The 18744-nt window shown below is 40.4% G+C and overlaps 1 protein-coding gene across 4 annotated transcripts in view; it reads left to right on the top strand.

The window, feature by feature from the left end:
• The first annotated feature begins 6068 nt into the window (after nucleotides 1-6068).
• The window catches only part of STAMBPL1 (STAM binding protein like 1), a 49313-nt gene continuing 36637 nt past the window's right edge, over nucleotides 6069-18744 (top strand). For 2 of the 4 annotated variants that reach the window (XM_024563455.4, XM_045197773.3), the window contains exon 1: nucleotides 6069-6493. The gene's annotated coding sequence lies outside the window, so the exon portion shown is untranslated. Of the gene's footprint in view, nucleotides 6494-6552; nucleotides 6888-18744 lie in introns of those variants that run through there. The other 2 variants (XM_045197774.3, XM_024563456.4) reach the window with 2 other exon arrangements.

The raw sequence follows: 18744 nt of genomic DNA, 5'->3' as shown, positions 1-18744 counted from the left end.
CCTAGAGACTACCAGGGAAGGGAGGGGATGCTCTCAATAAATTACAGTAAATCATCAAACAAACAAACAAACAGAAACAAAAAAGAAAAAAAAATAAAAGAAGGGACCTCCCGTGAGGGCGCTTATTACCGTAGGGACCACCACTTTATGTGCAAACGCCAAATCGGTACAGGGGCACATGGATGTAATGTTGGTTTCCTGGTTAATGTAAATTCACTCTGCACGCTTGCTCTTTGTACTGTCCATTTCAACAAATAAAATTCATCTAGGATGTAGACAGTTTGAAGAAATGAGAGACCATTGCAAACTCCTGGACTTCTGAGTGACTCAGAGAAAGCGGCCGTCCTCTCTTGGATGGCCAATCAGAGTGAAGAAGAAAGCTCTTCAGCCTGAGCACCAAACACCCTTGTGCTCTCCCGCCTTCTCAGAACAGATCTACCTCTGATGTTGTCAGACAGAAAACAATCTGAATGCTGACTCCGTGCTCCTCACGTATTCATGTTCTGCCACTAGTCACAGCTGGGAGATACTGCAGTGCAGCATTACTTAATAAGCAATTTAGAATGTAATGTCTTGTTTCCACACACACGGCACCAACTAAGCAAATGAGATGGAGTCCCAAGCCCTGAACTCATCAGTCTACATTGTGAAATATTGTGACCTGCTTTTTCTCTTCCTCCTTCTTCCTATCTTTATTCTTTCCTCAAATATTTATTATGTACCTGTTATGAGTGAGGTACACAGTACATACAACATCAAATTTTTGGCCACCAGTTCTGTTCATTTTTAATATTACATATTCTTTTTCTTAGAGGAAACCAGGCCCATTAAGGGACATTAAAATTACAGTAAAATATAAAGAGGGCAATTAGCATTCCCCATAACTAATCTCTAGGGGGTAATTTTAATAAATTCTCCTATATTTCTTTAACATTATATCATAAGCAGCTGTAATGTTATTTAACACTCATGATAAATGTAACTTTAATGTCCAAAGTTGGTGATAAATATCTCAATGAAGAAATCTTATTTCTCATTACAGATTTCCATAGGATAAATTGCTTCCTAGAAGTGGAATTACCTAGGAAAAAGGAATGTGTATATTTTACTGCTTCTGTTAACATACGGATTAACTTGTGTCCTGCACTGTATCAAAATTATACCACCACATGAAAGGACTCATTTCATTGTGATGGGCAGCGGAGCTTGCCACCCCAAAAATGCCTTTTGGAATATTGATTATTTTAAGCTGGTTATTTTTAAGAAACAAAAGACTCAGAAGAAATGTTTGACCCCCTCCCCCAGGCCCCACCTAAAAATTTCAGGTAGAAAATTCTGCTTCAAGAAGGGAACCTGAACATATTCACCTGAGCATATGAATTAAGTGTGGTCGGCAGCAAGAAGCTGAGCAGTCTGCCTGTTACATTCCCCTTGGTGCTCCACTGTTTCTGGGTGGCCTGGCAAACCTTTATCACACGTTTGCTCTTTCTCATCTACATGTGAGCTGCCTCCTTCCTCTGTGAAGTCCCAGATCCCCATCTCCGTTTCCTTAGTCCAGAATGGCAAATAAGCCTCAACTGCCCGATGCGTCCCCAGGTGCCACACTCTCGGGGAACCTCTGTGTGTACATCCGCAATACATTAGTTCATTTTCTCCTGTTAACCTGTTTTATGTTAATTAGATTACTAATCCAGCCAGAAGAACTTAGAAGGGTAGAAGGAAAATTATTTTTCCTCCTCCACAGCTTCATCCTCACCAGTATTAAGGGCAGTGCTTATTTATATGCAGTCTTTGCTAATGAGATTGGTAAAAACAAAAAATCCTATCTTTAAAAAAATTGCATTTTGGGTAAACATTGAAATAGAATCTTTTAAAGTGCAAGCAAAATTATAGGACACTTTAAAATCTTTAAGATAAAGGTTGTATAATACACTTGTGCCCACTTTCCATTAATTTGGTGAATGAAATGGAGGCGGAGCTTGGACCATCCCAAAAGCCACTATCTCAGAGTTCTTGATAACAAACACTGAAACCTATTTTGGTTAACTTAAGCAGAAGGGAAATGTCTTGGAAGGGCCTCAGGTAGCATACCAAAGAGACAGGAAGGCTTGCGAATCAGGCTCATCAAACAGGCAAGGTAGTCGCGTAGCTAGAATCAGAACAGGTCATACCACCCAAACTGTCACTTAGGACACCACTGGCATTGCCTTTGAATAGTCCTACCTCTCACGTCTGGCATTGCTGTCTATGGGCACAAAAGCCACTTCACAGATAATGGAATCGTTCTTCTGTGAACCACAGACTCCAGGTACAAGACCTGGATAGGAGCCTCTGATTGGTTGAACTTAGGTCACATGATGTTCCTAGCTGCTAGGGGTGGAGATAGTGAGTTTTGGGCCATTTTGTGCAAATGAATCAAAGCACAAATGAGGTTTTGGCTAGAAATAAATGGTAAAGATTTATTTTTTTATCTTAGGGTTTGCAACCAGAAATACAACTACACAATACGCAGAGTGTTCTGAAGAAGAAAGGAAAGCTGAGGGTTCTAGTAAAAAGCACATTGTACATTTATTTTTTAACTTTTAGATATTGTGGTATTAGTTTTGAGTGTACAGTGGTCCATCATGCACTTCACAACTGTTTCCTGCCCCACCACCTCGATATTTCCAGTACCCACCTGGCACCATACGTAGTCATTAGAATATTATTAACTGTATTCCCTCTGCTGTACTTTACATCCCCATGACTATTCTGTAACTACCAACGTGTACTTCTTAGTCCCTTCACTTTTTTCACCCAGATCCCCAAAACCCGTCCCCTCTGACAACCATCAGTCTGTTCTGTGTATCTATGAGTCTGTTTCAACTTTGTTTATTTATTTTGTTCTTTAGATTCCATATGAAATCATATGGCATTTGTATTTCTCTTACTGACTTTTTTCACTTAGCATAATACACTCTATGTCCATCCATGCTGTCTCAAATGATAAGATTTCATTTTTTATGGCTGAGTAATATCCCATTGTATACGTGTACCACCACTTTTTAATCACTTGCTTATTGATGGCCACTTGAGTTGCTTCCATATCTTGGTTATTGTAAATAATGCTGCAATGAACAGAGGAGGGGCATATATTCTTTCAAATTAGTGTTTTAGGTTTCTTTGAATACATAACTAGAAGTGGAATTGCTGGGTTATAAGGCAGATCCATTTTTAACTTTCTGAGGACCATTAATACTGTTTTCCAAAGTGGCTGCACCAATCTGCATTTCTACCACAAGTGCATGGGGCTCCCTTTTCTCCACATCCTCGCCAACACTTGTTTGTTGATTTATTAATGATAGCCTTTCTGACAGGTGTGAGGTGATATCTCACTGTGGTTTTAATTTGCATCTCTCTGATGATTAGTGATGTTGAACATCTTTCCATATGCCTATGGGCCATCCTCTTTGCAGAAGCGTCTATTCAGTTCCTTTGCCCGTTTTTAAAAAAAGATTTTATTTATTTACTTTTAGAGAGCGGGGGAGGGAGGGAGAAAGAGAAGGAAGAAACATCAATGTGAGAGAGAAACAGTGATCAGTTGCCTCTTATATGTATATGTACCCTGACTAGGGACGAAACCTGCAACCGAGACCTTTCCCATGACCGGGAATCTCACCAGTGACCTTTTGGTTTGCAGAACGAGGCCCAACCACCTGAACCAAACCAGTCAGGGCTCTTTGCCCATTTTTTAATTGGAGTGTTTATTTTTTGGGTTTTGACTTGTATGGATTCTTTATAAATTTTGGACATTAACCCCTTATTAGTTGTATCACTGGTGATTATCTTCTTCCATTAAGTAGGTTGTCTGTTTGTTTTGTTGATGGTTTCCTTTGCTGTGCAAAAACATTTTAGTTTGATGTAGTCCCATTTGTTTATTTATTCTTTTGTTTTCCTTGCCCATGGAAAACAATACATATACATATCTAAGATTTGATTATTATATATCTTATGTACATATTGCTAAGACAAATGTCAGACATTTTACTGCCTATGTTTTCTTCTAGGTGTTTTATGGTTTTGAGTCTTACATTTGTTTTTAATCTGTTTTGAGTTTATTCTTCTATATAAGATGGTCCAGCTTCAATTTTTTTGCATGTATCTGTCCAATTTTTTCAACACCATTTGTTGAACAGACTTTCTTTACCCCATTGCATGTTCTTGCCCCCTCTGTCAAATATTCATTGCCCATATAGGCAGGGTTTATTTCTGGGCTCTTTATTCTGTGCCGTTGATGTCTGTTTTTATGCCAGTACCATGAAAAAGCACATTCTTGACAAAAATCAGTCTTGCATTCTCAGCCTCTGACTGCCTTAGTCTGAGATAGCGATCCTTTAGATGACCTCTGGTCTGGGTAATGGATGGCAGGTGGTCTGGATACGTGAACGTTCTTCCCTTAGTCCTTCAGGGGGTGGTCAGAGGGCTACCTGGAGGTTTTATATATATAATAAAACCTCTAGATAATATGCATATATAATATAATATATATTTAATATAGTATATATATATATATGCATTGATGCAGTACTGGATAGTTCAAAAGTTTAAGTTCCTGGACTAGTTAAAACAAGAATAGAATCGTTTCTTCATATATCAACCTACTTGATTTAGTAATTTAACAGCTTGGCTATAGTGACTCCATTTTATTTCTCCACTCTCTGCCTCAGGTTTTAGGCAGCAAGACCATGATCAGTTACCAGTACACATATTTACGTGGAATTCCTTGTTTCATAATATTTCTCAGTGATCTGGGTAATCTTCTTAATTATCACTGAATTTTGGATTGACTGTCGGTCACGAGATTATCTAGTTCCGAACTGCAAACACAGATGTCTACCATATCCTCAAATGTCAGCGGGATGGGCCATAAAGCAGCGGTGGGACTGTGGGAAACCGAAAACTACCTTCCCAGTCTGAAGGGGACACCTATTACTTGGCTTTAGCTGATAGTTGCTAGAACCTATCAGGGACCAAAGGTTGCCAGTTATTCCAGCTTTTCAGAACATGCCAAAAGTCTGAACTTTTGTGAAATTTTCTGACTTTCAAATTGGGAACCAAATTCAACATTAGAAAAACAATGACACCGTGGCTTCTTAAAAGTTCTCCGAGATTGTCAAACCATTTTATTTTAAAAACCAATGCAGGGAGATGAGGCCTAAGAAGTTGAAATGCCTGTGGCTAAACGGGTCAGTCAGTGGCAGAGCCAGGGCCAGCAGTTTAATCTCCAAGGAAAATTAGATTAGGAAGAGCTGACATTCCACTGCTCCCGTCTGCCATCACTTTGCTCACTTGCAAGTTGCCTCCCAACCAAACTCTGGACACGGGGGAAAGTGCCTGTGTTTCATCCAGCAGCAGCGATGTCTGTAAAACATTTATAAATCGTTAGAATCTTCCTAGCCAATAAAAATAGCTTTTGATGTCAAATCAGATTTTAAATCTTAACTTCTACTGTGTCTCCGTCATGGGTAAGAAAGAGTGCCATTTCTAAGTCTGTGGAGAGGATGAAATAAGATTTCAAGTTGGAGCGTCTGGCATAATACCAGGACCATACTAAAGACACCGCACATTATAATTATAGTATAAGAATATCCAGATGATATTATAATAGTTTGCATTACCCGTGGAGGGGGAAGTGGGCATGGTGGGAAAGAGGATTAAAGTACTTCATGGTGGGAGTAGGTTATGGATAAATCTCAAGGTGGAATTCCTAACAGGCGGTATAAGTGGGATTTTCCCCCAAACCCCATCTTTTCCCCAACTTCAGTAGAGTTCATGGTCAAAAACATCTGCATCACAGGTGTGTACACTGCAGTCTTTCGCAAAATTGATGGTAGAGCAAATTGAGAGTCCAGGTGGTTGGGGCTGAGGAGGGGCGTGCCAGGTTCAGAGGAGAAAGTCGCACCCATTCGTTTCACTCTCGCTCTAGGCCCACCGCAGAGACTTGCTTTTCCACCTGCGAGCTTTTTCTGCTCGTTGCGGGAGGCCGCAGCGGCGGAAGAGGGGGCGGAGGCAGAGGCGGAGGCGGCACCCAGGGGCCGGGGCACGGGAGGCCTGGACCATCGCAGTGACAATTTCTTTCCTGCAGCGGCGGCAGCAGGAACAACTGCAGCAGGCTCGGGATCGGCCGGCCAGAGCGTGGGTTTGCGGGGACGCTGATCGCCCCTGGCACTACGGGGCCACCTCAGCCAGCGGGAGGAGGAGATCCACGCACTCAGCTGGAGAGAGTGGAACTGGGAAGCTCCATCCGTCCACAGAGCCGGGAGGAGGTACGGCCGAGGCGAGCGAGCCGGCGCCTTCACGCCGGGTGCCGTAGCACCCAGCTGCAGTGCCTTCTAGCAGAACCCAGAGCGGCCCCGGCTGCAGCGGCCAGACGGATGCCAAGGCCACACGACAGGCGCGGGTGCAGCCGCTGCAGTCGCCGTCCCACGCGGGGTCCAGACAACAGGGGCTGCTGGTGAGTAGACGCGCGTGCGTGCGTGTATACAGGAGTGTGAGCGCGCACCGGCACAGGCGAGAGTGCACGCCGGGTCCGCGTGCACGGTTGCCTGGCACGCAGCCAGTCCCTCTTCCGCTGGCGGCGTCGGGTCTGGGGTTCGTTGCGCGGGAAGAGAATGCCTTTTGCTGGCTCACTTCCTTCCATCCAGTGCCCCGATCAGTCGCCTGCGCCTGCGATGCCTCTGTGCGGCCCTAGCCGGCCCCTAGGGCTTCGTTTCACCTTGATGAGTCAGGCAGGAAGCTGTGGCTCTAGGTGGCAGGGCCGGACTCTGTAAGTGACCTACACGCGTGTTTCTGGTTCCAACTTGGACGTGGTGTCGGCATTGAAAGAGACCACCGCACTGGCTTCGGAGGTGCGTGGTGTGGAGAAGGGAGGGGCCGGGATTAGAAAAATAGACCTTTACCTTTGTCGGATATGTAGCATGCCTTTCTAGATGACGTTTACTTTTACGCCGTTTATGAGCAACTCCTGACATTTTCCCTCACCTGAGTAATTTAAGCCTGAACCAAATGTCTTCCATGAAATGCACAAAGTGTAATGTCAGTAGAACATATTTTTCCAGAACTCTCTAAAATAACCCACACTGTTGATATCCGAGAGCCTAAGATGGTATAATTACTGAAAATTTTTTAAAAATTACAAAAACCTATATAATTTTATTAACCAATGTTACCCTAATAAATTTAATTTAAAAAAAACTTTAAAAATACATACGTAATAAATAATTCAAGAAACAGAATCTGATTTAGAGGATTGGGAAAAACATCTTAAGTGTTTGAGTGGCATGGGGTGTGGGGTGGCTTTCTGGAAATCAGTGTTTGGTAGGAAGTGAAAACACATCTTTCAAATTAAGGGACAGTGAGTACGCTGCCTTCCAAACATCTTGCTAGCCACTGAGAGGAAAATGAAGCCCTCGATTTTAAGGAGTTTCCAAAATTATAATATCAGTAAGATGCTGATGTATCATTTCTTGATTCAAGGCCCTATCAATGTCAGATTTGTTCCAGCAGATAAATTACACCTGGATTTTTGACTTCCTGTGTGAAGTGTTGGGTGGTAGTTTTCTGTGATTGTTTTATAGAGATTAAACCACTGGGTTTTATTTTTTCCCAGGACCCTGTTTCAATGGACAATCTTATGTTTGTGGGATGGATGCTCAACTGAATTTCAAAAGTGTGCTCTATAGCTGAATTATAGTGGGCATTCTGTAGCTATAAATACTGATTGTAAAAAAAAAATGCAAGTTCGTGTCTTTGAGAAGTAGACTACTCCTGTTTACTGTTACTGTGTTACAGCTTCTTCATTCAAAGGCATGAACTGTTATGGAATCTACCTGGAGAATGAACTGGCTGCTGCTTTTCTGGGCAAGCCTGTATCCAAGCACATTGTTGGTCACTTGGGAATCTCAGTTGGAATTTATGTGTCAGCTGATTCTTGAGAATTTTTTAAAAATTGTTTTATTATATTCTTTGGTAAAATAAGCACCATTGAAATTATGAGACAGAGAATCCTAGTCATTTACCCATGTTGTGGTCTTCAGGGCAAGTTCCTTGACTACTTTTGCTGCTTCGTAGGACTTACTACCAGTGAGAGGCTTGAAGAGAGGAATTGAGGGGGGCCGTATCACCAAGGGTGTCCTCAGCCAAGAGATTTGCTCCTGGAGAAGAGAATGTCTCTGGGGTTGGCTCCTGAGAAGGACTGATAAAAACAGTCGAAAGAGTTGTTAATAATAGTTACCTCTTTTTACTTTCATTACCTAGGACTTAACTAAACCAGTCTGACCATATTCCTCCTTCAGTGACTTCCCAGTCCTACTTACAGCACCAACCCAGGGAGTGAGGTTGCTTTGCACAGAGAATAGGAGTCTGGTAATTCTTGCTCAAAATATGAAGGGTAGAAGAAATATGTAGTTGCTGCCTAGGAAATGGAGTGCCTTCATGGAACCTATATTTACAAATTAGACACGTTGTAAGCCACTAGATTTGTGATTCTGTTTAACGGTGGCATTTTTTTTCTCAACCCTGTGAAAGATTTGTGAGTAACTTGAAATGATACTACAAGAAATGACTCATAGTCATCCCTGAAAATATTAGAGTCAACTGGCTGTTCCTTTCGGCTAATGGATTACAGATGCTCAATAAATACTTGTTAAATGAAAAACAATTCTGAAATGTCTTTACTTCCCAACTTAACTGCGTCACATCTAGTATTGATTATTTTTAGCCATAACTTTATATGAATCACCAAACTTTTCATCAAAGTGAAACCCACTGATATATTCAGTAAAGTAAGATCAACTTCTTCCACGAAGGAACAGTAACAATCCCTTTGAAATACAACAAAACCAAACAAAAGTACAGATTGGTATCTGTTGACCAGCTTATTCCAGCTGGATGAACATGTGAATTGTCCAGTGGCATATGTGAGTGTACATTCAGAAATCCTGAGTTGACATCAGAATGTTCAACTCAGGAATAATCTGGATGTAGCTACATTCGGATGTACCTTTTGTCAGATACTATTTGCATTTCTAAGCAAATCAGATGAACTTCTAGTATGGTCCAGCATCTCATGCTAAATGGAAAAGCCAATTAAACCTTTGGCAAATGGCTTAAGTCATCAAAACACATGGTGTTTGACTTTCTTTCTAAATTTTAAATTAAATTTGTGTATGTTTGTCCATTGATGTGGCTGGCTCAGAGTCTAATTCAGACTGGTAGTTACTTAGTAACTTGCATTTATTAAAAGCAACTCCTTTATATAAGCACCAGTAATTCATATGTTTTAATTTGCTCTAGTTAACCTTTCAAAGTCCTTTTGGAAATGGTTGCATTGTGTGATCTGGAATATTAAGGCTGCTATGCCTTCCTCTTTTTTTCTTTTTAATTGTTATGACTTTCCATAACCAGTCATTAGAGGTTTACTCTATGATTCATGATCTAACTTCAGGACTGAAGATTAGAAAGCTGTCTTAAGTTTGCCTGGATGTTAACATTATCATGCATATTAATAATGCAAGTTTTCTGTTTGACCTTCTTCCATTTATGTCTTCCAATCAAGCTTGTTATATTCTGAATAAAAAATCAAGTGAGATCCTTAAACACTTAAATTTCTTTTCTAATGGGCTATGTCCAAAATAAATAAATAAAATAAAAAATGGCTTATCACTCTTTTGAAGTAATACAAACACTGATATCCTCTACCTAATGAAACATGGCCATTCTTATCAGGTATTTACTTGGTTAGTAGGTCCTTGAACTAGAGTTAAAGGCATGTTCCTTTCACGTCTTATTCAGGCCCTGGAAAGCCAGTGAGTGGAATTTTGATTCGATAAGGTAACCAATTCAAGGTAGGTTCCCTGAAAGGATTAAGTGATGAAAACCTCTTTTTGGAAGAACACTTTGGCAATTGGGTGAGGAGTAAATTAGTAGAAGGAGGGAGAAGAGGGGGTGATCTCATGTTAGATAATGATAGCTTGACTTTTAATCCAAACGCTGAAAGGGAGAAGGGAAAACTTAACACAGTCAGACATCAGAATTCTTTGCTCCATGCGGAAGCGGGGTGGTAAGCCTATGGCACAAGTGTGATTATTCACAGGTTCCACATGCATGGACCATCACCCCTGGACCACAACATTCTTTGCTGCTGAGCTTCGGTGTACCCTCAGTATCGTGCAAACATCTGACTGATATTTAGTAATAAATGGTAGTTAGTGAACACGTGCTGCATGCTAGGCATTGTGCAAACCTTCACACGTGTTGTGTCAAGGATGATGGCATAGTTAGGAGCATGAATTCTTTTTGCCATTTACTAGTTGTGCGTCTTTGAGCAAGTTCCTAAATTCTCTGAGCCACCATCCCCTCATCTTTCAACTGGGGTATTTATTTCTATCTCATAAGGCGTGGGGGAGGGTCGAATGAATACATAGGTTTAAATGTGAAGGAATTAGAAGTGTCTGGCAGAAAGTTAAGTGCTATACGCATTTGTTATTATAGTTATTATTAATTTATGAAACAACTTTATGTACTAGGTACCATTGTGCAGATTAAAACATTGGGGTTCAGAGATGCTAGGTAAAAGGCTCTGGGTCATGTGCTGGTAGGTGATAGAGCTGGTAGTCAGACCCAGGTGGTCTGACCCAGACGGTCCAACTCCAAGGCCTGCTTTCCAGACTTGTATTGATAACACACCCCTGCCTCCTATACTGCATGCTGGGTGCTGGAAGCTTGTCCTCGTGGAGATTCCGGGTCTAGTCATCTCCCGTGTAGAATATGCCATCTCTAATATAGGATTCTGGCCCAGATTGTTGAACAAAATTTTTGCTATTTTTACTTGATTCTTTGATATTTTTAAGTGGTATTTTTCATTAAGAAGTGTTCCAGTTTCTGTTATTACACTTACTTTAAAAACCAGTTATTTTTTGGTTTCGCCTAACAGTTGATATATGCAATACGTATTCATTTGTACCATCTCTCCTTATACGCAGTGATTCTTTGCTGGAGGCAGGGAGGCTGTGTCTCCCTAATATAATGTATAATATATAGCTCATATTATATATTATATAAGTAACGAGTAATGTAATATTATCTGATTATATAATATATACATTTAATATGATATAGATGTTACATGCATTACATTAGGTATACATTACATACTTCTGTATATATTATATTCCTATATGTATACACTGTATGATGTACACATTATACATAGTATATACTATATAGTCCATTATATTAGGGAGACATTTACATTATATATAAGTTATACATAAAGAATCACTGGGTATAAGGAGAGATGTTACAAGTAAGCGTGTGCACATTAAATTGTTGGTCAGGTACCGCACTCCTAGAATATCTTATATCCCATTCACAAGTGACGGTGGAGTTATGATGACTTTTTGTAACTGTTTTCATTTAGAATACTTTATAGAGTAACTGCAGAGTATATTTGAGTTGTTCTTTGACTTGTTGAAGTAATTATTTCTAATTACAAGAGGCCAGATTTTAATTTTAGGTGGGAAGACTGCTATAGCAACTAAGAATACAAAATTCTTAATTCCCCCAGAGCTTCTTTTTTTAAATTGATTTTAGAAAGAGAGAGAGGAAGGGGGAGGGAGAGAAGAAGAGGAACATCGATTTGTTGTTCCACTTATTTATGCATTCGTTGGTTGATTCTTGTATGTGCCCTGACTGGGATTAAACCTAAAACCTTGGCAAATTGGGGTGATGGCCTAACCAACTGAGCTACCCGGCCAGAGCCCCCCGAGCTTCTTTAGGAGAGATTATGCCATCACTGATTTTAATATTTTAACATTACATTAGCCTTTATATATCTTGGTCTCGTTAATAATTTTTCAGAAACCTGTAACTAGTATTGTTTTTTCTAAGGAGGCAAAACCTTTTCTTGGTCGTGTGTAAAGTTCATGGGTAAAACATGACTATTTAGTTGAAGAAAAATGTTTAAATCTCATCTTTAAAAATATAGTGTGCGTCCTTTGATTTACCCTTGTGTGTAAATCACACATCATTATTTAACTCAAGTTCAGTTCCTTTTAAAGGAACTATTTTTAAATTTTGTGAGTTTAAACTTGATTAAGGATGATAGAATTTGAGTTTTGGTGAATTTGGTGTTTTGTTTTTTAAGCTCCTGCCATACTTCTGTTTCAGCGGCGTCACAGCGACTGAGCCACAGATTCGGTAAGGGTGCATCTCAGTAATAACAGTCCCCTGGGACCCCTGGCGAATTATTCATTTTGGTTGTTTGGTTTGATGACTGTTTGGGTGAATTTGGAAACAGGAAGGCAATGATGACTCATTTTTAACCCTCTCCGGCTCTTACTGAACACTACATGCCTATTTTGCCTTTTCCTGTGTTCAGAGGGAAACTCCAGTGTGGGTCCCTTCGAAGAGTGTTACACTTCAAACTTGAATGGTTGGGGCAACTGTGCACCTTTTAATTACAGAGGGTAGGAAGACCACAGTCAGGAATGGTGATCTTGGTTAAATTCAGCTCAGTTAAGGACCCTGTGCTTGTATTTATCTTGCTGCCGGAGCCCTATTTTTTGGCAATGGAAATACGCACTTCCACCACCAAGAAGAAGTAGAGGGAGCCCTTTGTGCCTGTGGGTTCATGCCTCTCGGGTGGACTGACTGTAGTTCTTTCCTCAATAGGTTTTGTCCTTGAAACGTTGGTTAATAAACTGGTCCACGAGATAAGTTTTCTTTAAGAGGAGGAACAAACGCACATGGTGGATGGAACAAGATTAGAAAAGAGAGGGTTGGAATACGTCCATATGTTCATGGTTTTTTGTTCAGTCAGGCAGAGAAACTGCTTTTTGAATCAATACAGTACTTAAAGAAAAATAAATAAAAATATGAAAATCAGTTGGAATCACTGGGTGTAGAACTTTATTTTCCCAATTAATAAATAATTTAAGAAATTAAGATGTAGGCTTTGAAAGAAGTGTAAATGACCATCCCATTCTTATGACAGAAAGGCTATGTTTCTTTGGCAAGTATGATGGTATTGAAAAACTTAGAAAGGTAACTAGGGCGGGCGGTGCTTCTCCGAGTAGTCTGCAAAACCACGCCGTCTTCCATCCACCGCCATTGGCTTTTGTTCCGCGCACTCAGGTGGGTCGTTGTGACCACCTTCTTGAGGGACTTTGATGCAGGTGGTCAGTTAAACCACGCTGAGAAAAACCTACTTAAGAGCTAAATCTAATTTTATATTCAGATTTGTGTTTCTGTTTTTACATTTTCTGCATTTTCCCTGCTGATTTCCATAGACTTTTTCATGTAATAACATAATCATGAAGGCTGCCTTGGAGTCTCTATAATGGCGCTCTATACTTGTTTCACTTTCTTATTAACACCTGCTGTTTGATGGATGGATTCAGACAACCGCAGGGCTGGTGGGAATTTTAGAGGGTGTTGCACACCCTTCTGAAGGGCAGGTGTTAGGACAGGGCAGAGAAGGTCTGACCAGAAAAGGAAGTAGGGGAAGACGTGTGGTGGGGGGCAGTGGGAAACGAAGTCTAATGATATGCAAGAAGAGAAAAGGGGTCAGATCTCTGGCTCTGAAGGGCTGGTGAGGGTGTTTAGACCTCTTCCAGTAGGCACTAGGTTCCTGGTGTGCATTTTTATTTTTATTTTATTTATTGGTTTTAGAGAGAGAGTGGAAGAGAGGGAGAAAAAGAGAGAAAAACATTGATTTGTTGTTCCACTTTTTTATGCACTCATTGGTTGCTTCTTGTATGTGCCCAAACCGGGGCTTGACGCCACAACCTTGGTGTATCAGGTACCAATGTACAGTTTTTAATTTTATCCTCACCAGAGGATATGTTTTCACTCATTTACTCAGAGAGAGATGAAATGCAAGAGAAAGAGAGAGAAACATTGATGTGAGAGAGAAGCATTGATTGGTTGCCTCTCATAAACTCCCTGACCCTGACCTGCTATTGAACCTGCAACCTAGGTACCTGTCTGTGCCCTGACCGGGAATCAAACCCGCAACCTTTTTGTTGTACGGAATGATGCTCCAAACAACCAAGCCACCAGGGCACTAGTGTGCATTTCTGAGCAGAAAACTAACCTGATGCAAACAAGTGTTACATCTTGAGCTACGGACACACAGTACAAGGTCCAGGACAGAGGGTTAAGGAACAGGTGGACAGAGCCAACTGGTTTGTCACCGTAAAGGCTGGAGGGAGCAAGGGTGAGCAGTCGGGGTCTTGAATTTGGTAGGACTGACTTTGAAGGGTTTATACAGGGCTCTCTGGCTCTGTGTTCCAGGTCTGCAGGCAGTAAATTTCTGTTTCCAGTAACTGCCTGTATGGTGTGCGACACTAGGGCCACGCAGCTCAGCTGTCAGGCCAGACCAGTGCCTCTGGATTGAGAAAACCCTTGAATAACTACTGCACTACGACTACCTTAATAATATTGCAAAGCAAGGAGGACACAGCTCTTCTCACTGTAGACCAGAGAAATGCAGTAATTTATCAAAATTCACACATGTAGAAACACAGATGTGGCAGAGCTAGAATTCAAATATGGAGCTACCTACTCAAAATTTAAAGGCTTAAAAAAAGTGCAATTTGTCTGATTATGAAGTGATACACACTTGTAACAAACTGTACAGAGATAAATGAATTGAATATGAAATCCTTCATGATTCCATTCTTAATAGAACAACTGAGAAAAATTCAGTATATGTTGTTCAAACTATTTTCTTGCAAATGTCAATACACATGAAATACATATGGATTATAGCATTACAGGGATGGGGCCAAACTTTCTATATTATTCTACAACTTGCTTTTTTTTGTCACTTATTGCTATAATTTGAACAACTTTCTGGTTCAGTGCATACAGACAGATGTAAGTCCTTCCTCGGGGCTTCATCCACTATACAGATTCTTTATTTTAAGTCACCCCCTTTTGTTGGCTATTTAATTTTATTTCCAAAATGTTAATATTTTTATACCATGCCGTAATAGAGTGGGATTGGAGAGAGAGAGAAAGAGAGAGAGAGAGTTATTTGAGCAGGATAGTCTACGGGGAAATCTTGGAAATGCTTGGTCAATAGGAATGCATGTTAAAAAATTGTCCATTTTTCTTCCAATTGTCATCAATATTGAGTATGATCAATGATGTAAATTTTGTCAATCAAATAAATAAAAAGCACCTTGTTCAAAGTCATAGTTTCCTAAGTACTAGTGAAGTTAAACATTTTTCACATTTTACTTAACTATTTATATTTCTCTTATAACTTGTTTATTTGCCATTTTTATTCAACTCTTTCTCTCTTTCTTACTATTCTGCCAATATTCCCTACAATTTTGAGATAATAGATTAGCCATTGGGAGTGTTGCAAACTATTTCCCTTTTGTTGTCCTTTACTTATGGAAGAGATTTTTAAGGTATTAATTGAACATTTATAAAATTATTTAAAAGTAATTTCAGGCTTCAAAAAATGCACAAATTGTACACAGACTTTCTGTATATGTTTCAATTTCTCCCCAGTTATTAACACCTTACGTAATCACAATAGTTATCAAAATCAGGAAATTAATATTGTTACAGTACTGTCATCTAAGCTACAGATCTTATTCACATTTCATCACTGTCTTTCCTCTGGTCCAAGATCCCACCTGGGATCGCACTTGCATTTAGTTGTCCTGTCTCCTAGGTCCTTTTTAATCTGAAACAGTTCATCACTTTCCTGTGTCTTTCATCATTTTGACAGTTTTTAAGACCTGTTTAGTAGAAAATCTCTCAGTGTGAGTGTATCTGATGTTTCTAGGTGAATATATAATTAAGAATGCAACCTGGTCTGGAGGTGGTAAAAATGTGTTGCCTGAGACGCTTAAGCCAACACTGGGAAGATGCAGAGGGAGTAGAAGTGTGAGGTGAGGGTGGGGTCCGGGTTACGTAGGCCTGGCTTGATGCTTCTCTGAACTGCAAGATGTCAGGGTGTGCAGGACGCTGAGTTGCCAGCTGGGTCAGACCCACCTCTTGAAGGACCTATTAAGGATATGTAATATTAACAGTGGTGGAAAGCTATTAGAGGTTTTTAAGTAAAGCAGAGACAATAACTGAATGACATACCAGTGGGCTGTAGAAATAATCAAAGGGGAGCATGCTGGAAAACAGACCACTTAGAAGGCTATTGTAGCAATACAGACAGAGAAAAGGGTGGCAAAGAGAAACAGCAGAAAGCCACTTGCTACAAGGAAAGATGATGAGCAAATGCAGATTCAGGCAAATTTGCAGATATAAGTAGTAGGCTGGACCTGGAGTTGAGGGAGCAGACGAAGGGTGGGTATTTCTAGGTCTCGCCAGGTTTTGTGTAATTGATCAGATGTTGGTACCATTCATTGAGATGGACAAGTAGTTTTCTGTTGAAGTCAGAAGCATCATTATTTTCAATGACCTTACAGGACATTTACAACATCTTTGCCAACTTATGCTCCTATATCATTATTCTCACTTAACTTCCAAGTTCTGTGTTGTTTTTAGCTCAGAATCTCCCCCAATAACTATTTATTCAGCATTCTTTTTACCACTCTTAGTCTAGACTTCATCTACAGCTCCATATGTGCCTCCCCTCTGGGTTGCCAGTTCTTCTTCTTTCTGAAACTTTGTCACTGCCAGACTATTTTTTCACCTTTATAGGGACATAAGAGACTATTTCAATTTAATAAATATGTACTCAGTGCCCATTTAGGGCAGATCACCTTATTGGGCAGAATTGAGAATTAGATAAGCAGCTGAGCATAATTGAGAAGATTCAGGGACATTTTTCCTGGTGGTGGAAAGAAACTTCATCTTTGTCTTAGTCCTTGCATACAAATTTGTACACAATTAGATATAAAAATATCTAATCATTACATTACTAGAAGGAAAGATTGTTGGATGTAGTTAAACAATTTTTGTCATCAGTGAGTTTGAAGGTCTTAAAATTTTAAAATTTTGTACAAAAATTAACCTTTCAACAAAAACTTCACCTAAACTAATAAATGTAGAAAGAAGGATGGAAATAGAAAATTCACTGTTTTCAAACACTACAGTAATAATTGTCTCAGAACGGATCATCTTCACATGCTAAAATTAGGGGGAGAAAGTATGTTTGCATATTTCAAAGTAACTGCCTGTAAGATACTTTGTAACTATGAGGGACACAGTGGTAGATTTGCAGGAGAGACATGAACATGTGATCAAAGTTAGTATCACTGATAATAGGGCAAATCAGTGTCCCCTGATGTCCTGAGAAGGACACGCTTCTGGGGAATTTTTGCAAAAAAAATGCATATTTCTGTCTGTTTCCTGTATTTTGTCTTTGTAGCAGATACACAGTTTTAATGATACAATGGTGCAGATAACGGTTTAATATCTTTACGCCTGTCTGCCCTTACTCCTGCCCCTAGCAAAATGTACGTGCAGGTTTTATAAGATCAGATATAGTCGGTCTCTTTGCTCACCATTGTATCACTAGCTCCTAGCACAAAGTAGTCGCTTAATAAATAATTCTGGATAAAGACGTGAATGAGAGAATTTTTTTGGTACTAGCAGTATTTGTGGGAAGTACATATTTAGCCTGGGAACATCCTGAGTGAGAAATCACAGTTGGATGTCCTGGTGGAATGGGTGGGGAACATGTGAAGACACAGTGCTAAAGCTCAGATTAAGCTTTAGTTGAAAGCATGAAAAAATGTGTCTTATGGAATAAAGGTGTGATAAGAGGAAAGACAAAAAATTAATTATTTAGATGCAGCATGAGTGAAATGGGAGGGAAAAGGAAACATCTCTGTTTCATTGAGGCCGAGACGAGAGTCCGTTCTAAAGTAGGGATATTCAGCTGATCAAGGCCAGGCATTTGGGGGTAATTTGTAACACTCTTAGAGAAATTTTATCTAAAACAGTGAGTCTCAAGTTTTAATGTGCTTAAAGGTCTCCTGGGCTGCTTGATGAAACTAGGGATTCATGGGGTGCCCTTCCCAGAAAGTCTGACTCTCTGGGGCCTAGAAATCTGTTTCTTGTAACAACCAGTCTCCTCTTCCACCAAGTATTTATGGTGCAGGTGGCCTAGGAATCACACTTGGAGGAAACTTCACATCAGGGTAGAGAGACGTGAGCTTCAGGGAAGGAAAAAAGGGAAGGAGTGAGTGGCGAGCGAAGAGGAGCAGCAGACAGCCACTTGCTAACAGCTTTGGCAGTAAAGGGGCTCTTGAAGCATTTAAAAACGGACTACCGGGGAGGTTACGGATGGACACAGACTGCTTTGCTTTTGTCCACTGCTCTGAAGAGATTGTCTAGGGCAGTGGTCCCCAACCTTTTTGGAACCAGGGACTGGTTTCGTGGATGATGGGGGTGAGATAGGGTATAGGAGACAGAGCTCAGGCAAGCTGCTACTCTTTCGCCCAGTTCCTAACAGAGTTGGGGACCCCTGGTCTAGGGCAAGACCAAACACGTGAGTGAATGCAGCTGTCTACTGGAACATGTTGAAGTTAGGATTCCTGTGGTTGGGGGCAGTGGAGGAGCAGTAAATGGGAAGTATTCTCGGATGGCCGTTGCTTTTCCGTAGTAGTGCTGGACTAAATTCATCTTATTGAAGTACTGTTCTTAGAAAATTTATGAAAATTATATAAAGTTGATTAATAATGCCCAAGAACTGACCTCATCTCTGAGCTTCATGCAACTGGC

The sequence above is a fragment of the Desmodus rotundus genome, chromosome 4, assembly GCF_022682495.2.
Source record: "Desmodus rotundus isolate HL8 chromosome 4, HLdesRot8A.1, whole genome shotgun sequence".
NCBI classification, from domain to species: Eukaryota; Metazoa; Chordata; class Mammalia; order Chiroptera; family Phyllostomidae; genus Desmodus; species Desmodus rotundus.
The sequence above is the reverse complement of the archived record's forward strand: the minus strand, read 5'-3'. Positions and strand labels throughout refer to the sequence as shown.